The sequence below is a fragment of the Pleurodeles waltl genome, chromosome 1_2, assembly GCF_031143425.1.
Source record: "Pleurodeles waltl isolate 20211129_DDA chromosome 1_2, aPleWal1.hap1.20221129, whole genome shotgun sequence".
In the NCBI taxonomy this organism is placed as follows: Eukaryota; Metazoa; Chordata; class Amphibia; order Caudata; family Salamandridae; genus Pleurodeles; species Pleurodeles waltl.
Genome location: NC_090437.1, coordinates 477,114,392 through 477,137,825, shown reverse-complemented (window position 1 = coordinate 477,137,825; position 23,434 = coordinate 477,114,392).

Sequence of the window (23,434 nt, the reverse complement as noted above, 5' to 3'; positions counted from 1 at the left end):
TGACAAAAAGGTAGAGTTTTATCTGTTTTATTAATATTTAACTGTGACCGTAGACTGACTGGTGTTTAAAGACTTCATTTAGATATAATTAAAAACATAGAAAATCACAACAAGCCTTGGCATATTGTTAAAAAAAATAGAATATTGTAACAGAAAAACTAAATTAAAGTCTTTAAGTATTTACTGGTAAAACCGGGAGAAAGAGGGGTGGAGTAACATCGTAAAGAATGATTTTCATATCTACAAAAGAGAGAAAAAGATGTGTTCATACTTGAATTTATAGTAAAAGAAAGTACAAATGAATACAGTATGGTAAAAGATAACAATAACTGCAATTAATTATGATTTAGATTGAAAGACAGAGAGATAAATATTCGTGATGGATGAAAATGTTCTGACAATATATAATTGGTATCAGCTGTATAATTAGTGATCTTATTCAGAAAAATAGTTAAAGGTAACCTTAACATTTGAGCATTATGATCCTGAGAACATTGATGCAAAAATAAATTATGTAATTTATAATGATATAAAACATTTTCCCACCACGCTTTATATGATAATATATTAGAGCATTCCCAATGATACGCAATTTGTTGAAAAGCAATAACTAAAATCATAATTTATTATGTGGAGAACTGAGAAATAAATCATTAGATAGAGTACCTAGAAAAATATGTAAAATAATACAAGAGTGTCATAAATTGAATGTATGTTTTAGTTGTGACAATACCTTATGCCAAAAAGCAAATGTGTTGGGGCACCAAAATAATATATGCATAAGATCCTTCAGGATAGTCATAAGACCAGCAACTTGGTGAATTAGAGGGTGAAAATGTAGAACATTGTATAGCTATAAAATAAAGTCTACGGTAAAAAAAGAAAGGATTTGTGTATTAGCTGTTCTAGAAATTTTGTAAATACGCAACTAACTGTATTCCAAAACATATCATCCCAATCTACCCCTAGGTTTTTCCCATAAAATGTCAGATTTGGCCTTGTCTCGAGATGAATTTGGAGATAACAAAACTTTACAGAGATTAGAAGCAGTAGGGCAGAATCAAGTAGAGGAGTTGGTTTAGAATTATGAAAAATGATAGTAGGGTAATTTTGTATGGAAAATAAAGTATTTAATACTGTATGTATTAGATAATTGAAACGTTTTTAGAAGGATGTAGGGCAGTTACATTTCTGTTGAAACTGAGGGAAAGAAAGAGGGATTCCATCATCCAAAAGGTTGCTTAATCTTCATTCCTATAGTACCCCTAGCCCTCCAAGAATGGCAAAAAAACTGGTCTATTGCTGATTTGTACGAGATTATTATACCATAAGGATTTAGAGAGAAAAATAGGAGGAGTTAATAGTTGTTTGGTAAAAGTAGATCTTAAAAAGGTGTATGTATGTTTAAGAACTGGAATAGAGACCCAGTTCCTTGATCAATATGGATTATAAAATATGTGCAATGCTGTTAGCATTACGGTTGGAAACTTTCTTCCATGACTTATTGGGAAGGAACAGTCGAATTTATAAAAGGTAGACTAGCGGCTGACAAAACCTGATTATTCTTTAATGTACTCAGCAAAGCCCCTTTTCTTAAAAAAATCAATGGCCGCCATAACGCTCAATGCAGAAAAAACATTTGATAGAATTAATTGGCATTATATGTTACAAACCTTAGCTTGCCATGGCTTTGGTCCTTAAATCCTTAAATAATTTATCTTATAGCTTTATTGTACGAATCCCCACGAGCTTCGGTTCTAGTTATCGGTAGAGTATCTTCATATTTTCCTGTTTAACGCAGTGTTTGACAAAGATGTCCTCTTTGTCCTTTGTTACTCGTTTTGGCCCTTAAATCCTTCCTGATTTGTATTCATCTTAATCCAACTTTTTCTGGTTATCCATATGAAGATCAACAATTAAAATTAGCTACAGATGCGTATGATGTTCTTTTTATCTCATCCCCAGACTATTTTCTTCCTGAATTACTAAATGAAATAGATCTCTTTTCTCAGGTTTCAGGTTATAAAATTAATAAGGACAAAACAGACGTTCTTCCACTAAATAAATATACATTTAAACAATCCTTTATTAATTATGGTTTTCAGTGGGCGTCCTTATCTAGGATCAAATATTTTGTTCACTTGTTCCATAAAAGAACAACAAAACTGATAAATCACTTTCCTCTTGGAGTCCTTTATATTCATCTTGGTGCAGGTTTTTAGATTCTAATAAAATGATGATTTCACCTATGTTAGTATGCACTATCTCTATGTTACAGGTACATATCCCACAAATCATTTTTAAACAAATAAACACTACACTTTCTAATTTCTTATGGAAAAACAAAAAAGCAAGGATCTCCCTTCCCTGTTTCAAAAATCAAAAAATTAAGGTGGTGTAAACTTTCTAACCTTTGCCTGATATATCACAATGTTTTTGGTTTACGTCAAGCTTCCTTTTGGATTTATGACTCTGTTAATCCCTTTTCTCCATTGTGGTTCCAGATTAAAATAGCCATGCTCCATCATTTTACACCAAAAGAAACTCTTTCTTTCACAACCATAGATTGACTTGCATGAAGATTTACAGATCCCTATTGATGATTTCCCAAACGCCTACACGAACGTCTGAGTTGCCGGGTTTTAACTAGGGTAAGTTTTGTGGTTGAAACACAACACTTTGAAATGTGTTAAAGCATTACTTTATACTGCACAGTGAAATACAGAAATGCATGATCTGTGTGAACATTTCTAGATCTTGCAAGGCCTTTTGTTACTTTATAGGGGGCTTATAAGCCACCCATTGTTTACCATTGGTTGGCTTCATTTTCATCCTCATTTGCTTGATTCTTATACTTAAGCTTTCATATTCTTCCTTCCTTTTTGTGTGTTTGTTCCATTCCTTGAGAATGGATGCATTCATTTATCAGTCTCTACTATGTTCTTTTTCTTTAAGCACTATAGAAGAGTACGTGTGCTTTTCAGCTATCTCCTTTGCGTACTTCTATTCCTTAGTGTTCCTCCCCCAATCTCTCCTGCCCTCCATCCTTCCACTGTCCGTGTGCCTGCCTCAGGTCCCCTGTCCCACTCTCTGTTGTCCGTGTGCTTGCTTGAGGACCACCTGCCTACCCTCAATTCACTCTATTATTTCTACCAGCTCATCCTGCCCACCACCATTATGCTTGCCCCCAACCCCTGCCATTGACCCTGCATTTTTTGTGTGCTTGCCGTAGCCCCTCCTGTTTGCCTTCAATAGTCTGTCTGCTTGCCCCAGACCCTCCACCAACCATCCGTTGTCCATCTGTTTGCACTGCATTGTAACATAGCTACAGAACAATCACAAGGTTAATAGTTCCCATAGGCGGGACTCATTGACTTTACCCATGCTTGTATGTTTTCTGTAACCTATTCATGTAGTTGTTGGGAAAGTTTTCAAGATGGATTGGTCAGTTAAGTGCTTGCTGATGGCTTCTAGTGTGATCTTGAATAAGACAAAGCCAATTTAACCTTTCAGCTTTCCACATTGATACATTGAGTGTCACGGAGTTGGAATAGTAAAGCCTGTCATCTAACAATGTTTAGAAAAGGAACAGACTGAGCTGTGAAGCGTCATATAAAAACAAGTCTTTATTGTAACTTAGTTGTTTGCACCTTCCCCGTAATATGTTAGCTAGAGTCATTAGCTCCATCTTCATACCTGTTGACTACGATCTTTTATTGCCTCAAACAAGTGGATGTACCCAACCGTGGTCTCATGTGGGCGGTATAGAACATTAACATTATTTTAGTCCCACACCATTCATCCACATGGATAAGAAATTGCTATTTTGAAGGGATTCCTAAAACATTCCTCTCCCAAACAGTGGTTCCCCTTCAGTTTCTAAATCCATTTTAGTAGTCAGAAAAAAGTGCTGACTCCTAAAATGAGTTTAATATGTTGCAAAATTATTTTTGCGATCACAAAATCTGAAGCAGAGAGTGTGCAACCTTAGACCTGCTTAGTACATCTAGCCTTCACGATGCAATAACGCATACTGAAAGTAGCCTCTTACCTGTGTATAAAAGCCATATATTGGAACATGTAGATGTGCATGAAAATGGGCCTGATTCACAAAGGTAAACTTACACTTTCATGTAAGTTCAAGAAGGATGATACCGAATAACTCAATGTGCTCCAATAGTAGATGAAAAAAACACACACTCCAATGAAGTAACAGCAGTAAAGATAATCAAAAGTGCCCCTATTCCTTCATATTACTACCTCCAAAATCTTCATGTTACATATGATACATTTATAAGGAGGCAGCCAACATGTGTTTCTTCATCAAGACTTTCTCAAGGCTGAAAACTCAATGTGAAGCAATTCCCCCATGTGCTGATAAGTAAATACGAAACAAGTATTGTCTCCGGAAATTCTCCCTTTCTGTAGTTCGCTACTCAAAAAATAACCATCTAGCACCCTGTCCAGTGAAAATCAAAAGCCCTCACGCTGGCAGCTGAAGCCCCCTGTTTGTTGTAAATCACAAAACAATGCATAATCTGGCACAGAGTGAAAGACTACATTACAGGTTCTGATAAGCCTTAAGCATTGTGTGTGTAATGTGCAAGTGATCGGTCACTTGCACATGAAGAATAAAGGTTACTGCTGATACTTCATTTGAGTGTATGTTTTACTATCGGAACAAATTGAGTGCTTAGATGTCATTCTTCTTGAGTTCACCATGTGGGGGCTTCTCTCTAGGATGGCGTATTCACCCATGGTGGCAGGGTGACGATACCAAGAGAGCACCACCACAGGGACTCTACAATCTAGGAAACTGTGTATCCCTTTTCTCTGTCCGCTCATCAGATACGCAAACCTTATAGCACCAGACATCATATTGTTCATTGCTCTATTTGTGGAAGTTTACGATTTTTGGCAATTAACAAAGGACTATTGTGAGTATTACCTTGACGACTATGGAGTCTCATAGCAAATCCTCCATACATAAAACATAGGAAGTATTAAAGACACTATTCTTTTTTTAACTGTATTTTTTGAGTTTTAAAAGTACAACACATACAGAAAGAAAGGGGAACAGAGAGAGAGCCAAGAGGTGCAGAAAACAATCATTATGGCATATGGCACAATAATAGTTAAATAATAGAAGAAAAAAGGGGCACATAAAATGTCAAAAATACATAATGATACAAAATTCTGGGTATGACAGTAGTGGCACTGTGAGTGACATGCATTGGGGGGGTGGAGGTTTAGGGGAGGGTCTCTCGAGTGTGTAACAGAGAAGAGGTTAGGTGTTGTGTTGCAATATTTGAAGGTGCTAGGTGCTTGACCGTGGTACAAGCCTAGTGGAGAAATTTGAAGTAGAGGATCTTGTGCTTATACTGGATGGAAATTAGATTGATTTGGATGCAGCAATAGTACCAAACCTTGTCAGAGAGTAGATGGCCTAGAGCATGCTCCCAGGCCAGGTGGGTTCCAGTTTCATGGCTATACTGACCAGTTGCCGTCTGTCATGGTGTGTATTGATAAGCGTTAGTGTGGAAAAATCATCCAGAGCAAGGGGATATGTAGGCAGGCGGGAGCTTAATGTATTATGTAGGCGTCAGACAACAAAATGGTCAAACGGTCTATGTATGAGAAATCATGGAAGCAGACATCATCAGTGTGTGTCAATGCATGGCCATCAGGGAAGATGTCTCCCAAGGTATGTAGGTCTTAATGTTGTAAGGTGCACTGGACTAATTTTCCAAGTGTAAGAGAAAGGCAAGAGTTGTGGAAGGGTGGTAAAGCGGGGGGAGTATAGAATGCTCCACTACAGTACCCTGCATAGCTTCTGCTATGTCCAGCTAGTGGTTGAGAGGCTCTCTATGTCCGATGGGTCAATGGGGATACCCTTCTGCAAGAGTTAGGATAGCAAAAGGTCACCAATCAGGTCGCATTCTGCTTTAAGATAGGGAAGCCGGGCATCAAGATGGTACCAATGATACGGATATTGGCACTGCACAGCCAGTTAGTAAAGTTGGGGGTCAGGAACCCCAAGACCCCCACAGTCGTAAGGGAGGATCAATGTATCCCAGTGGACACATGTCCGGTGCCCAGCCCAGACTAGCCGCAACAGGAGACTGTAGTGTGGTAAAACAAATTGAGACAAGGGTATCGGGATGTTTAAGAAAAGGTAAAGGAAACAGGTAACTTAATGACAGTCACCTGCCCTCTCATAGAGAGGGGGAATCTGATCCATCATTCTACAAAGATACTATTCTTAAAATTCCTTTGTGAATCCTGTGCTAACTTGTGTCATATGACATTATCTTATGTTGTTCAGTGTCTTACTGTGATGTACTGGCTCATGCTATATGCTTTGTTATCCTGTCCCTTATGATGTTATGCCAGTTCATTCATGCTGTGTCAACTGAATTTTACTTGTGGTATTTTTTCTTTTTTCAGATAATGTGGGACCGGTGCAAGAGGCACATGAACCCACTGAACTGCCAATATCATTTTTTGCTACTAAATTGCAAGCTGGGAGACAACTCCTGATTCTCTCGTTCTGACTGTTGGACTGACTGACTACATGTATATAATGCATGTAATAAACATAACTCTAACACGGTTTAAATGGTCTGAGTTAATAGACATATGGAATCAGGAGTATGGTACTCAGTAGCACACGTTTAAGAGCTACAAAAATGTGAAAAAGATGAGAGCATCTATTTTACTCAATCTGTAACTTGGTAGTTCCTGGTGATGTTTTTCAAATTGTGTTGAACCACGACTCCCTTAAATGGCATGTAACTGCTCACATGGAGCCTACGTTTGTCACTTGAATCTTGACTGACTGCCTACCTACATTCCCCTTTGACTCTCGCAGTAGAAACTGGCGTAGCATGAAGGCAAGAATCCATTAACAAGTGAAAAAGGTACCTCTGAGTACCCTCAAGAATATTTTTAGAAAGCAGAACCCAAAAGACAACTTCAAACACAAGAGTACATGTTTGACTGGAATACAGCTACTTGGGCGTCAGTAGGTGTTGTAATACTTCAACCTCCAGGGCCCAGCTCTATGAGTAATGGAGATGAGGGCAAGAAATGGCTAATGTTCATCAACCACGGGGAAACCCTGAATCTCCCCTCCTTGCCCAGTAAGTTTCACTTATGTAAGGAATAAAAATGAATATTATGAAGACCACCGCATGGTGCGACTCACTACCAATCAGACCTCAGGGTGATGTAAATCTGGTTAAAATCAGAAACATAGCTGCAAGTAATTCTCTGCTTTTCTCAAAAGTGCATCTCTAAGGGACTCCAGATATTATTCACAATATATATTATCTGAGTCAGTGTAATATCAATATAAAAACTTCCAATTAACAAATAATTTGAACGAAAAGAAAGCAAATTAAAATAATGTTGGTGTTTAAGGTCATCAGCAGAGGTTGAGTGAGTTCTAGATATAATCTAGAGTGAACTGAGAGTGATGTTTGATTTATAAAGAGCTCTGAGTGAGCAGTTGCATTACCACCAACATAATCTGAGGAAGTTTAGGTATAATTAGGAGCAGAACTTTGAGTGGTATTATAAGGAGCAGAGATCTGGATGTATTATAAGTGTTTGAGAGATCTTCTGTATTATCAAATTCAGAGCTCTGAGTGAGCCCGTGTATTATCAGGGGTATACTCGAAAGCCGTGATCATCAGTGGGTCTACTTTTTCAGACGCTTGTGCAAACTCCTGTTTGGCAAGGGTTACGCGTTGGGTGTTATTTAAAACAACCAGTAATTACTGATTATGTTAAGTATCCGACCGTTCATTAAATGTTGGCAGGTCAAAACTATCAGAACTTAAATGGGGATGGAATTTACAGTACCATGCAGAGTTTGGTGTGATAAGCACTAAGATCCGCATGTTGCGCCCCAAAAATGACACCCAATAAGAAATGTACCCCATTTTATATTTATTTATCAGGTGCAAGAAATAGCGCACACATTCAGACGAAGTCGGAATCAAGACCCGAGTGTGAAGACATTTTATAACAAGCTTTAATCTTGGGGGTGTTATGAAGTGCAGAGCTCTGATTTTTTTTTTATATTAATAAGCGCAAAGTTCTTACTGACTTGTTTTTTTTAGTTGCTTTGTTCACTGTGAGCCTTGGTATTTGCACAGCTCCCTGAGTGAGCTTGGATACCATTTAAAACAAAAGTATGGGTAACTCTGGGTAATTTCAGATCTACCCAAGTGGGTTGCAAAAGTACAAGCAATAAATAAAGATGCTTTTATATTCTGTATTCATCTTGTGAAATGTACTGCATAATTCTCAGACTATGGGGGTCATTCCAACTTTGGCGTGCGGCGTAGGCCCAGCGGGAAAGACCCTGCAACAAGGAAGCCGGCTCCGAATGGAGCCGGCGGAGTTGCAAGGGTGCGACGGGTGCAGTGGCACCCGTCGCGATTTCTGAAAATCTTTATGGGGCCCTGTTAGGAGGCCCCTGCACTGCCCATGCCAGTGGCATGGGCAGTGCAGAGGCCCCCAGGGGCCCCATGACACCCGTTCCTGCCATCTTGTTCCTGGCGGTAAAAACCGCCAGGAACAGGATGGCGGGAAGGGGGTCGGAATCCCCATTGCGGCCCTGCAAGCAGCGCCGCCATGGAGGATTCCCTGGGCCAGGGGTAAACCGGCGGGAAACCGCCGGTTCCCCTTTTCTGACCGCGGCTTTACTGCCGCGGTCAGAATAGCCCAGGAAGCACTGCAAGCCTGTTGGCGGTGCTTCCGCTGCCCTCCGCCCTGGCGGTTTGAAACCGCCAGGGTTGGAATGAGGGCCTATGTCTTCTGACAATTTGCTGCTTATTTTTAATATGGAGATTGGAGTTTACAAACTCCTTTCACTTTGTAGTCAGAGAAAGAATAATAAAGTGAATTATGTGACAATCTTGCTGGGTTATAGGAAGTGTGAAAGGAAGTGCTGGTAGGATGTCATTGTCTTGTAGCGCACAAACATTCAAATACTTGTAAATAAAATGTACATATTCAGCCGTTAAGGAAGCAAAAATGAAGCACTTTTTTGTAATTCTTAAATGTGATGGAAACAAACACTTAAAATAGGATTAAAACAAATCAAGAAACTTTATTTGATAATGCACATATGATAAATATTCAGTGAAATTTGATTTCCACATTACCGTTTGTGTGCAATACAGCTTTATTGTAAAATTGTATGTCTCTGCAAATGTAGTGGCCATTTCAATGGAAAATGTGCTGTCTGTAAACTAACCTCCTGAATTTTCCAAAAGCATTGATTTAGGATAATGTCCAATTTCAAATGTAGCATTGAGCCTGTTTTTTTATCCTTCAAAGATATATTTCACAACCTTTTGTGAGTTTCTAAAACTTTTTGTCTTGATTTTGTAGAAATAAATTATATATCCTTTAGAGCAGTGGTCTCTAAACTTTTCAATGCCGTGCACCCCAGTTGAAAAATAAAAATCATTGGACCCCCTCAGAATTTTTCACAATTATTTTATAAAGATGGCAATGTTTAAATATGTCTAGACCTAGTTAAACATTGCAGTTAAGTGCTGTTCCCTTTTTAAAAATGCAACAACATGCTTCTGCTCAAAACAAAGCCCTGTTATCTGTATAATTCTTCTTTTGGCCACTCCCCCAACAGGGATCACTTGAGGCCCCCCTAGGGGGCCCGCCCCCTAGTTTGAAGACCTCTGCTTTAGAGTCTCCTTTGTGAGAAGGCCACAGCCTCTCTCATTGTGAGGGTGGGGTCTGCATTTGTTCTTGTTCCTGCAGTATCACTGTAGTGGCACCACTAGATCAGCAACCCAGAGAAGGCTTGGTTTCCTTTCCTCTTCATCTTCCAAGTAGTTTATGTTATCTGATAAACCAACAGTAATTACAGGCATCGCTTACTTTCACTGTATCCGCAGGCCCAAATGTGCAGTGAGGTTAATTTCACTCCAAGGAGTTAACCTCTTCTGTTTGGCTTTTATTAATTAATGAGCATTCAACAGGCCCTGATTCTAGACACCTATGAATGGCCTGCAAAGACTTGGTGTTCATTGGCTGGTTAAAACAAACAATTTAAGGAAAAGATTCCTACACTTCCAAGTTTCCTGACTCTTGATTTCCCTTTCACTTCCCCTTGCCTTGAAAATCGACTGCAACAAGTTCAGAAGAGCATCAAAAAACACCTGTTCTACTTCTCAATTTATCCTTCCCACTTTTTCCGCATTGTCTGATTGCTGCCAAGATTCCTTAGAGCTGCTTCTGTGAGCTCTACACAGAAACATAATGAAAAACTTGACAAAACAAAGAGTAAAATATACTTTCCATAACCGAAGAAACAATACAAAATTGGGAACAGGGGAATTCAGCTTTTGTGACGTCTTTTAGTAAGATATCATAACCTTGGTCAGATTAAAGGTTGTATCTATTGGTGGTGCAGTGAGTGGTACAGGAACTCAGAGGTCTGAGGAGCTCACTATTCCCTATTTTGACTGTCGTTTATTAGCAAAACAGAGGTGGGGCACTAAGCCCATTTTCCTTATTTGCATTAGGTCCCGGCGTGCTCATTATCATGCCAAAAGACATCTTGTCTAACTTGCTGTGCCAGTTAAAAGAAGCTCAAATTTCATTTGTAGAATTTCTTGTGGGGAGTCAGCTCCAGCAGGAACTAGCTTTTTTGGTAAAGGTTAGCTGTCAATCATTCAAATTGTTTCACTTTTTATTTCACTATTTACATGCTTCCTGCTGGCTGACTGAGAGCACTAGAGAAAGAAATATGTGACCTGGCGAACTAAGTAAAACAAATATGTACGAATAACAAAACAGTAGAGTTTTATCTGTTTTATGAAAATTTAACTGTGACCATAGACTGACTGGTGTTTAAAATACTTTATTTAGAGATATGTGAAAACATAGAAAATCATAACAACCTTTAGCATATCGTTAAAATAATAGAATGTGGTAACAGAAAAAGTCAATTAAAGTCTTTAAGTATTTGCTGGTAAAACCGAGGGAAAAGGGTGGGGGGGGTAACATTGTAAATAATTATTTTTATATATACAAAAGAGAGAAAAAGATGTATTCATACTTGAATTTACAATGAAAGAAAGTACAAATGAATACAGTATGGTATAAGATAACAATAACCATCATTAATTATGATTTCGATTGAACGACAGAGAGATACATATTCATGATGGATTAAAGTTTTCTAACAATTTATAATTGTTATCAGTTGTATAATTAGTTATCTTGTTCAGAAAAACAGATAAAGGTTACCATAACATTTGGGCATTATGATCCTTAGAACTTTGATGCAAAAATAAAGTATTTAATTTATGATGATATAAAACATTTTCCCACCAGGCCTTACGTGAGAATTTATTAGAACTCTCCCAATGATATGCAATTTGTTAAAAAGCACTAGCTAAAAAAAATCAACTCATTTATTATGTGGAAAACTGAAAAATAAATAATTAGATAGAGTACCTGGAAAATATGTAAAATAATAAAAGAGTGTCATAAATTGAATGTATATTTTAGTTTTGACAACAACTTATGCCAAAAAGCAAATGTGTTGTGACAACAAAATAATATATGCATAAGATCTGCTTTGGTATAGTCGTAACACCAGCAACTTGGTGAATTGGAGGGTGAAAATTTAGAGCATAGTATCGGTATAAAATAATGTCTATGGTAAATAAAGAAAATGATTTGTGTAATATTAGCTGTTCTAGAAATTTTTGTAAATACGCAACCAAACTTTATTCCAAAACAGATAATCCCAATCTACCCCTAGGTTTTTTTCCAGTAAAGTTTCAGATTTGGACTTGGCTCGAGATGAATTTGGAGATAACAAAGCTTTACAGAGATTAGAAGCAGTAGTGGCAGAAACAAGTAAATCAGTTGGTGTAGAACTATGAAAAATGATAGGAGGGTCATTTTGTTTGGAAAATAAAGTATCTAATACTGCATTTATTAGATAATTGAAACGGTTTTAGAAGAATGTAGGGCAGTTCAATTTCTGTTGAAATTGAGGGAGAGAAAGAGGGATTCCATCATCAAAAAGTTGCTTAATCCACATAATACCCTTAACCCTCCAAGAATGCCAAAAAAAAAGTCTATTGTTGATTTGTATGAGATTATTATACCATAAGGATTTAGAGAGAAAAACAGAAGGAGTTAATAGTTGTTTAGTAAAATTAGATCTTAATAGGAAGGATGATTGTTTAAGAACTGAAATAGACATCCAGTTTTCTTGATCAATATGGATTATAAAATACTTGCAACGCTGTTAGCATTACAGTTGGAAACTTTTCTTCCATGACTTATTGGGAAGGAACAGTCGGGATTTATAACACGTGGACTAGCAGTTGACAACACCAGATTATTCTTTAATGTACTTAGCAAAGCCCCTTTTCTTAACAAAATCAATGGTCGCCATAACCATCAATGCAGAAAAAACATTTGATAGAATTAATTGGCATTATATGTTACAAACCTTAGTTTGCCAGGGCTTTGGTCCTTAAATAATTTCTCTTATAGCTTTATTGTACAAATCCCCACAAGCTTCGGTTCTGGTTAACGGTAGAGTATCTTCATATTTTCCTCTTCAATGCGGTGTTCGACAAGGATGTCCTCTTTGTCCTTTGCTATTCGATTTGGCTATTAAACCCTTCCTGATTCATATTCATCTTAATCCAACTATTTCTGGTTTTCCATATGGAGATCAACATTTAAAATTAGCTGCATAGGCGGATGATGTTTTTCTTATCTTGACCCCAGAATATTCTCTTCCTGAATTACTAAATTAAATAGATCTCTTTTCACAGGTTTCAGGTTATAAAATTAATAAGGACAAACCAGAAGTTATTCCACTCTATAAATAAACATTTAAATAATCCTATATTAATTCTAGTTTTCAGTGGGCGTCCTTATCTAGGATTGAATATTTAGGAATTTGGTTCATGTGTTCCATAAAAGAAACTATTGATATTAATTTTAAAGAACTTCACAACAAAACTGATAAATCACTTTCCCCTTGGAATCCTTTATATTCATCTTGGTGCTGGTGTTTAGATTCTATTAAAATGATGATTTCACCTATGTTACTATATACTATCTCTATGTTACAGGTACATATCCCACAAATCATTTTTTAACAAATAAACACTACACTTTTTTAATTCTTATGGAAAAACAAAAAAGCAAGAATCTCTCTTCCCTGTTTGCCAAAATCAAAAAATGAAGGTGGTGTAAATTTTCCAAACTTTGCCTGATATATCACAATGCTTTTGGTGTTTGTCAAGCTTTCTTTTAGATTTATGACTCTGTTAATCCCTTCTCTCTAAGATGGTTCCAGATTAAAATAGCCATGCTACATCTTTTTACACCCACAGAATCTCTTTCATTTATGACCATAGATTGACTTGTATGGGATTTAGAGATCCCTATTTATAATTTCCCCAACATCTACACAAAAGTCGGATTTGCCGGGTTTTAACTGGTGTAAGTTTTGTGGTTAAAATGTGTTAAAGCATTACTTTATACTGCACAGTGACATACAGAAATGCATGATCTCTGTGAACATTTCTAGGTCTTGCAAGACCTTTGCTACTTTAAAAGGGGCTTCTAAGCAACCCATTGTTTACCATTGGTTGGCTTCATTGTCATTCTCATTTGCTTGATTCCTATTCTTCAGCTTCCACATTCTTGCTTCCATTTTGTGTGTTTGTTCCTTCCCTGGAGCCTGGATGCATTCATTTTTCAGGCTCTACTATGTTCTTTTTGATTAAGAACTCTAGAAGAGTATGTGTGCTTTTCAGCTATCTCCCTTGTGTACTTCTACTCCTCAGTGTTCCTCCCCCAGTCCCTCCTGCCTTCCCTCCCTCCATTGTCCGTGTGCTTGCCTCAGGTTCCCGCCCCACTCTTTGTTGTCCGTGTGCTTGCCTGAGGACCATCTGCCTACCCTCAAATGGCTGTATTATTTCTCCCAGCCCATCCCAACCACCACCATTGTCCATGTGCTTGTCCCCAACGCCTCCCATTGACTCTGCTTTCTTTGTGTGCTTGCTGCAGCTCCTCCTGTTCACCTTCAATAGTCTATCTGCTTGCCCCAGACCCTCCACCCACCATCCGTTGTCCATCTGCTTGCACTGCTGTGTTACATAACTACAGAACAATGCCAAAGTCAATAACTCTCATAGGCGGGACTCATTGACTTTACCCCTGCCTGCATGCTTTCTGTAACCTATTCATGTAGTTGTTCGTAAAGTTTTCAAGATGGATTGGTCACTTAAGTACTTGCTGATGGCTTCTAGTGTGATCTTGAATATGGCAAAGCCAGTTTAACCTTTCATCTTTCCAAATCGATGCATTGACTGTCATGGAGTTGGAAAAGTAAAGCCTGTCATCTATCAATGTTTAGAAAAGGAACAGACTGAGCTGTGAAGCGTCATATAAAAACAAGTCTTCATCGTAACTTAGTTGTTTGCACCTTCTCGGTAATATGTTAGCAAGAGTCATTAGCTCCGTTCTCATACCTGTTAACTACGATCTTTTATTGCCTCAAACATATGGATGTACCCAGCCGTGGTATCATGTGGGCGGTATAGAAAAATAAAGTTAATTTATTCCTACACCATTCATTCACATGGATAAGAAATTGATATTTATTCCTAAAACACCCCTATTCCAAACAGTGGTTCCCCTTCAGTTTCTAAATCCATTTTGGGAGTCAGAAAAAAAGCGCTAACTTCTAAAATGGGTTTAATATGTTGCAAAAGTATTTTTGCGATCACAAAATCTGAACCAGAGATTGTGCAACCTTAGACCTGCTTTGTACATCTAGCCTTCACGAGGCAATAACACATGCTGAATGTAGCCTTTCACCTGTGTATAAAGGCCATATATTGGAACATGTATATGTGCATGGAAATGGGCCTGATTCACAAAGGTAAACTTACACTTTCATGTAAGTTCAAGGAGGATGATACCGAATCACTCAATGTGCTCCAATAATAGATGAAAAACACGCACTCCAATGAAGTACCAGCAGTAAAGATAATCAAAAGTGTCCCTATTCCTTCATATTACTGTCTCCAAAATCTTCAAGTTACATATGATACATCTATAAGAAGGAAGCCAACATGTGTTTCATCATCAAGACTTTCTCAAGGCTGAAAACTCAATGTGAAGTAATTCGCCCATGTGCTGTTAAGTAAATAAGAAACAAGTATTGTCTCCAGAAATTCTCCCTTTCTGTAGTTCGCTACTCAAAAAATAACCATCTAGCACCCTGTCCAGTGGAAATTATAAGCCCTCATGCTGGCAGTAGAAGCCTCCTGTTTGTTGTATATCACCAAAAAATTTACAATCTGGCAAAGAGTGAAAGACTACATTACATGTTGTGATAAGCCTTAAACATTGTGTGTGTGTAATGTGCAAGTGACCGGTCACTTGCACATGAAGAATAAAGGTCACCTTTGATCATCTTTACTGCTGATACTTCATTGGAGTGTATGTTTTTCATCTACATTGAGCCTTGAGTGCTTAGCTATCATTCTTCTTGAGTTCACCATGTGGGGGCTTCTCTCTAGGATGGCGTACTCACCCATGTCGGCAAGGTGATGATACCAAGAGAGCACCACAACACGGATAGACACTACAATGTAGGGAACTGTGTATCCATTTTCTCTGTCCATGACTCAGATACGCAAACCTTATAGCACCAGACATCATATTGTTCATTACTTTTATGGAAGTTTATTTGTGGGAATGAGTGAGTGCAGACATGTGTTTTTGTTTCAGAGTAAGTGGACGTTCATGTTAAATGGACAGGATCCAGCGATCCCTGGGATCTATTAAATATGTGGACTTAATGCTTATTACGGTCTTCCAAAGGGATGGTATTGGACATGTTATTTGGGAATAGTTTTCCCAAAGATTTACCAAATCGATGACTTAAAGAAGTTTCCTAAAATGTCTGAATTACATCATACTAGACAAAAGAGAGAGACAGCGGCTGCTGTCATAGGTGATATATTTGGAGTGGGGGTTATCTTAAACTCCATAAAGATTCGAAAGTTGTCTACTATTGTGGATAACATGCTGACAAACTTCACAGGGGCTATACTCCTGATGGATACTGAACATGCTGCGGAGAGGGCTATGACTCTTTAAAACCAACTTGCGTTAGACATTCTTTTAGCGAAAAGTGGCAGAGTCTGTAGGATGCTTAATGAGCGCCACTGTTGTGCATTCATACCTGACAACAGTAATAAGATTAGGAGTATGCTTACTAACCTAACAAGAGATAGTAGAGATTTGAAGGAACTGAAGGAACCTGGAGTTTGGGAAAGGTTGGAAAGGGACTTGCTAAAGTGGGAAGTTGGTTTAGTAGTATTTGGAATGGGATACTTGCAAAAATAATATGGGGGATATTGATTGTTCTAGCTTGTTTATTCGGACTATGGTTATCATGCAAAATTAGTAAAAGAATTAGAGAAAAACTGGCAAAATGCAAAAGGAGGAAAGAGGAGAAGAAAAATGAGAAAATATTTAAAGAAATTTATGAAAAGTTAAAAAGGGGGGAAGAAATTGAAATGCGTGAATTAAGAAAATGAAAGGTTGTGAAGGGAAAGGTTTATGTGAGATGACAGGTGTCAACAGAGGAGGGATTGTTGGAGCGTAGCTCTTACAATAAAAATTAACATAAGAATGTTTATGAACTAATGCATAATAATGCCGCATAGAAAATGTATTAATGTGTTTTACTAAACGTGAGTCTGAAATGTGCCCACGGGGAGTGGCCGTCAATATATACGGTGACTAATAGAATTGACTTTGTATGATTTTGTATTAGTATTAAGAGTTATATGTTAAGGTTTTGCTAATTAATTCACTATGCCTTAATTAGCATGAGTCGGGCCCTAGATGCCCGGTTTCATATTAAATGTGTTTTTCTAACGTGCAGTGAGCTGACTTGCTGAAGGACATGTAATCGTATTTTTCCAGAAGCTAGAAGATGAGTGTAACTGTAGTAGATCTGTTCTCATGAAACTTGACTTGCTCAAAGAAACATTCTTGCTGAATGCAACAGTATAGACTTGCAACAGGTGCAAGGTCGCCTAAACCGGTATAGACAATCGAACTACTGACTTGGATGCGGGAGGACCACGAGAATATGAAATCATACCGGACATTCTACCCGTTGGAGACGTCAATCACAGGAGCCAATAAACTATGTGAGAACTGTTATGAGGTGACAATTTTGATGGGACAATCGGTAAACCATTGGACGGAGATAGTGGTGTGCCAAACCTGCCCAATTGGAAATTAGGGGACTGTACAACAGAAAAGGGATAAAAACCTTTGACACGAGGAGCCATTAGAGATGCCATTGCGAACTATTCTTGCTATTAACCAGACACTTTGTCACTCTGCCTAAAGACTTTGCTGTTTGACTCTTCAACCCATCCTGACCCTTACCTTGCTTGTTCTATAATTCTCCTCCTAATGAGGGAAGTGTCCCTTCTTACCCAGTCTTGCTGAACTTTGCTGTGTTTCCTGGCTGATGGCGAATCAACTGATGTCCTGAGGACGAAGACTGACTCTGTATGCTGACCCATTACTACAGTATATGATGATGAAATTGTAATTGTGTGTTTGTCTTTCCTTTCTAGGTACCAACTTCTCCTTTTGACAGAGACCATAGTTAGATGTTTTCTAAATTTGTGTTACTAAAATTGTTTTGCATGAAGCCCAACATGCCAATGCCAATTTGAGGTTAGGTAAGGGGTTCACTAAACGGACGCAAATAGACAAATGACTGAATCTATGCCTTGTTGAACAATGCACTAAAAATACTGTTCTAAAGTTAATCCATGTTCACGTCGTGCTATGTTCTAATATTCATAATCTTTGCTCTTATGAAATCTTATTCGAGTTGCCATATTATGACAATGTTGATGTGCTTCTTCGTTTTGAGACTAATAAACTTGCTAGTAGAGTGTAATCAATAGGGAATAAACATCACAAACTTGCTAAAATCTGGTATGGTTATTCATGACTGAAAGGTCATGGTAGTGTTCAAGTATTATTAATGTCATTGATAAATTTGATTGAATTGCTAATGTGATTATTGACTGGATTATTGATTATTGATGATTGATTATTAATTGGCATGTTGACTAGTTATCTCGTCTTAAGGAGACTTCAATCAGGGTCAAAAGATTAATAGGCCTAAAACAAGTCCCAGAGTGAATAAATTATCTAGATTGGGACGCGTTATCACCAGCATTCTACAAAGATACTATTCTAAAAATGCCTTTGTGAATCCTGTGCTAACTTGTGTCATATGACATTATCTTATCTTATGTTGTTGAGTGTCTTACTGTGATGTACTGGCTCATGCTACATGCTTTGTTATCTTTTCCCTTATGATTTTATGCCAGTTCATTCATGCTGTGTCATGTTATGTTATTACAACAGAATTTTATTTGTGGTATTTGGTTTTTTTTTCAGATAATGTGGGACCGGTGCAGGAGGCACATGAACCCACTGAACTGCCAATATCATTTTTTGCTACTAAATTGCATGCTGGGAGCCCACTCCTGATTCTCTCATTCTGACTGTTGGACTGACTGACTACATGTATACAATGCATGCAATAAAAATATCTCTAACACGGTTCATAGATGGTCTGAGTTAGACATATGGAATCAGGAGTGTGGTGCTCAGTAGCACACGTTTAAGAGCTACAAAAATGTGAAAAAGATGAGAGCATCTATTTTACTCAATCTGTAACTTGGTAGTTTCCTGTGCCGTTTTTCAAATTGTGTTGAACCACGACTCCCTTAAATGGCATGTAACTGCTCACATGGAGCCTACGTTTGTCACTTGAATCTTGACTGACTGCCTACCTACATTCCCCTTTGACTCTCACAGTGGAAACTGGCGTAGCATGAAGGCAAGAATCCATTAATAAGTGGAAAAAGCAGCCCTGAGTACCCTCAAGAATATTTTTAGAAAGCAGAACCCAAAATACAACTTCAAACACAAGAGTACATGTCTGACTAGAATGCAGCTACTTGGGCGTCAGTAGGTGTTGGAATGCTTCAGCCTCTAGGGCCCAGCTCTATGAGTAATGGAGATGAGGGCAAGAAATGGCTAACGTTCATCAACCACGTAAAGGCCTTTATCGTCCATCCGGGCCCAAGTAGGTTTCACTTATGTAAGGAATAAAAACTGCTATTATCAAGTCCACCGTAAGGTGCGACTCATTACATTAGCAAATAAGAGCGTAGGTGACAAAAATCTGTGCACTATCAGCAACATAGTAAATCTGAGTTTTTATCAAAAGTGCATTTTTTAGGGACTCCAGCTATGATTAAGAATATGCATTTTACTGCGCTTGCAATTAATACAGTATTTGAAAAGAAAGAGTGCAAAGTAAATTAATGTTGGTGTTTAAGTTATGTTACCAGTAGAGGTTTGTGTGAGATTTGGATACAATCTACAGTAAAGAGCTGTGAGTGAGCCTTTGCATTACCATCAGCATAATTTGAGTAAGTTTAGGTATAATTCAGAGCTGAACTGTGAATGGCTATGTGTATTTTAAGGAGCGGAAGTCTATGTGTATATCAGTATTGTAAAAATCTTTAAGTGGTCCTCTGTATTATCACATTCAGAGCTCTGAGTGAGCCACTGTTTTATCAGGGGTAGACTCCAATGCCCTGATTGTGAGTGGCTCAATATTTTCAGACTCCTACACCAGCTCCTGTTTGTGCTGGCGTCAAAATTACGAGCTGGATGTTATTAAGGGGACCTACTAACCACTGGGTGTGTTAAATATCCCACCCTTTGTTACATTTCGGCAGGACAAACCTGTTGAAACTTAGGTAGGGAAAATGATATGGCATTTACTGTACCATGCAGACTTTGGTGCAGTCAGCACTAATATCCACATGTTGTTCCCCCAAAATCCGTAATTAGTCTTATTTATCACACTCAATAAAAAACGTACTGTGAGACTTGGCAGCCTTGGTGTGGTCTCCCCTAACGTTTTGCCTCTACTTCCCAGGTTGTTTCTGTGTGTGCTGGATTCTGTTTTTGCTGTTTTGTTCACTCTGGACACTTTACCACTGTTGACCAGTGCTAAAGTGTGAATGTTCCCTGTATAAATTATATGTGCAAAGTGGATTATGCATGATTGGCATATTTGATTTACTAGTCAGTCCCTAGTAAAGTGCACTAGAAGTGCCCAGGGCCAGTAAATCAAATAGTACTAGTGGACCTGCAGCACTGGTTGTGCCACCCACATTAGTAACCCTGTAAACATGTGTGTAGTTTTAAACTGCCAATTCCACATGGCAAGTGTACCTACTTTGCAGGCCCAAACCTTCCCTTTTCATACATGTAAGGCACCCCTAAGGTAGGCCCTAGTTAGTCCAATGGGCAGGGTGCAGTGTATGTTAAAGGTGGGACATGTGCTTATGTGTTTTACATGTCCTCTCAGTGAAGTACTGCCAAATTCGTTTTTCAGTGTTGCAAGGCCTATCTCTGCTTGGCAGACACTGAAAATCGCGACGGGTGCAACTGCACCCGTCGCACCCCTTCCACTCCGCCGGCTCCATTCGGAGCCAGCATCCTCGTGGAAGGGGGTTTCCCGCTGGGCGGGCGGCCTTCTGGCGGTTGCCCGCCAGCCCAGCGGGAAACTCAGAATGACCGTTTCTGGCGGTTCCCGCTTGGCGGGCGGCGACCGCTGCCTGCCAATCTAGGAATCAGGCCCACAGTCAGACACGCACACCCACATTCAAACATACACGCGCACATCCATACAGACACACCTACAGACATACACGCACTCATTCCCAGAACACGCAACACCCCGCAAGCATACACGCACTCACACACCCCCTCTACATACACCCACGCACACCCCCATGCACACAAACAACACCCCCCACACCCCCCCTAACGGACGATCGACTTACCTGTTTCGTCGATCCTCCGGGAGGGGACGGGAGCCATGGGGGCAGCTCCGCCCGACACCACACCGCCAACAGAACACCGCTGCGCCGAATCACAGGACGTGATTCGCTGGGCGGTGTTCTGTTGGCTTGGCGGTGGAGGTGGAGCAACCTCCACTTCCCCGCCGCCCATCACTATGGCTGTTGGCGGCTCTCCGTCGAAAAAACGACGTAGAGCTGCCAACAGTTATAATACGCCGAGCGGAAAACCGCCACCACTGGCGGTTTTCAGCACGGCGGTCCCTCGGCAGTCTTGTAAAAAGACCGCTGAGGTTGTAATGACCCCCTTATTCTTTTTAAAATTCATGTCTTGTATATGTTGGATTTTTGTCGTTTTGGTCTTGTTTTGTTTAGATAAATATTACCTATTTTTCTAAACCTGTGTTGTCATTTTGTAGTGTTTTCACTGAGTTACTCTGTGTGTTGGTACAAATATTTTACACATTGCTTCTGAAGTTAAGCCTGCCTGCTCGTGCCAAGCTACCGAGGGGGTGAGCAGGAGTTTACTGAGTGTGATTCTGCTTTACCCTGACTGTGAGTGAGGCTCCTTTCTTGGGCACAGGGTAACCTGACTGCCAACCAAAGACCCCATTTCTAACACATACCCTGCTGTAGACTTATTCATCTGGTGCAACAAATAGCAACTTAATTCTGACAAACTCAGAATTAGAGTCCAAGTGTTAAGACATTTCAAAACAGGCTTTAAGCGAGGGAGTGTTATGAAGAGCAAAGCTCTGAATTATTTTTTAATATTAGCAAAGGCAAAGTGCTTACTGACTTCAGGATTTATCAGGTGTTCCGTGAGTCTTGGTATTTGTGCAGATCCTTGAGTGTACCGGAATATCATCCAGAACAGAAATATGACTAACTCTGGGTAATTTCAGATCTTCAGAGGAGTGTCTCTAAAGTCCAAGCAATAAATAAATATACTTTCAAATTCTGTAGCTATTTTGTCACCTTTAATCCATGGGTATTGTTGTTTATAAACTCTGCTCACTTTGTAGTCAGAGAAAGAAAAATAATGTGAATTATGTCACAATCTTTCTGGTGCACAGGAAGTGTGAAAGGAACTGCTGTAGAATGTAATTTTTGTAACGGACAACAAAATGAAAATACTTGTAAAATGCACTGTACGTATGTTTCCGAATTGTGTGGTTGCTGCCAAGATTCCTAAGAGCTACTTTGCGTGAGAGCTCAACACAAGAACATAATGAAAAATATGACAAAACAAACAGTAAAAAATACTTTCCAAAACAGAAGCGACGAGACAAACTTGAAAAAAGAGGACTTCACCCTTTAAGAAGAATTTTACTAAGACATCTTAACTTGGGTCAGATACATGGGTGTTTCTATTTGTGGTGCATTGAGTGGCACAGTGTCCCAGAGGTCCGAGGGGCGCACCATACCCAATTAAACCACAAGTGAGGCACTAAGCTCTTTTTCCTTCATTGCATTAGGTCCCTACGTGCTCGTTATTATGCCACCAGACAGCTTGTCTAACTTGCTGTGGCAGTTAACAGAAGCTCAAATTGCTTTTGTGAAATTTCTTTCGGGGATACAGCTCCAGCAGGAACCAACTAGATTGAACTGCTGGCTCATTGTCTGTCTACATCATACTGAGAGGAACTAATGGCTCATGCCTTTCCCCCCACCCTGCGGTTGTTCCTTACTGTCCTCCTTCTCAAACCCATTAGGCCTGCTGCTGGTCTGACGGCTTATGGACCACTATCGATGTTGAACTTCGATTGTAAACTCTTCAGTGGGGTCTTGGCATAGCATCCACTGCCACACATGCCTGGTCTGATCCATACTGATCAGTTGACAATTTATCCCTGGCTGTAGCATGGCTGTTAGTATCCGGCACCTGTTTGCAATTTCGAAGGACAACCCAACCTTATCCATACAGGCCTGCTTCATGTTTGTTGACATCAAAAAGGCCTTACACCGTCTAGACTGGGATTTTCTCCACACTGTCATGCTTTGTATAGAACTGGGATGATGCTCTGTATAAGGGGCTTTCTTACTCTATGTTCACCCTGTATCGCAGATCCGATCTGGACATGATTGTGATTGACCTAATTTAGAACAAACATACCAGACTTTGAATCTTACTATCTGGAGGTGCAACTGCAATCAGGTTTAGGGTGGTTTGGTGCAGGGGCCCCCGGTGATGCTGGATTTGCCAGACCCACCCGATCAGACTCTGCTCTGGACCCTTTTGCTTAATCGTAAATGGGTTTCCCCGGCAGGGCAACACAACATAATTGTACTTTGTACCTGCTGGCTGAGAGTGCTCCACTGAACATGGATGCAGGGTCCCATATTAGCCGAGCTTCCCACTTCTGGCCCTCCACACTCAGGTCAGGGGAGTTGAGGGTAGTAGCCTACTAGAC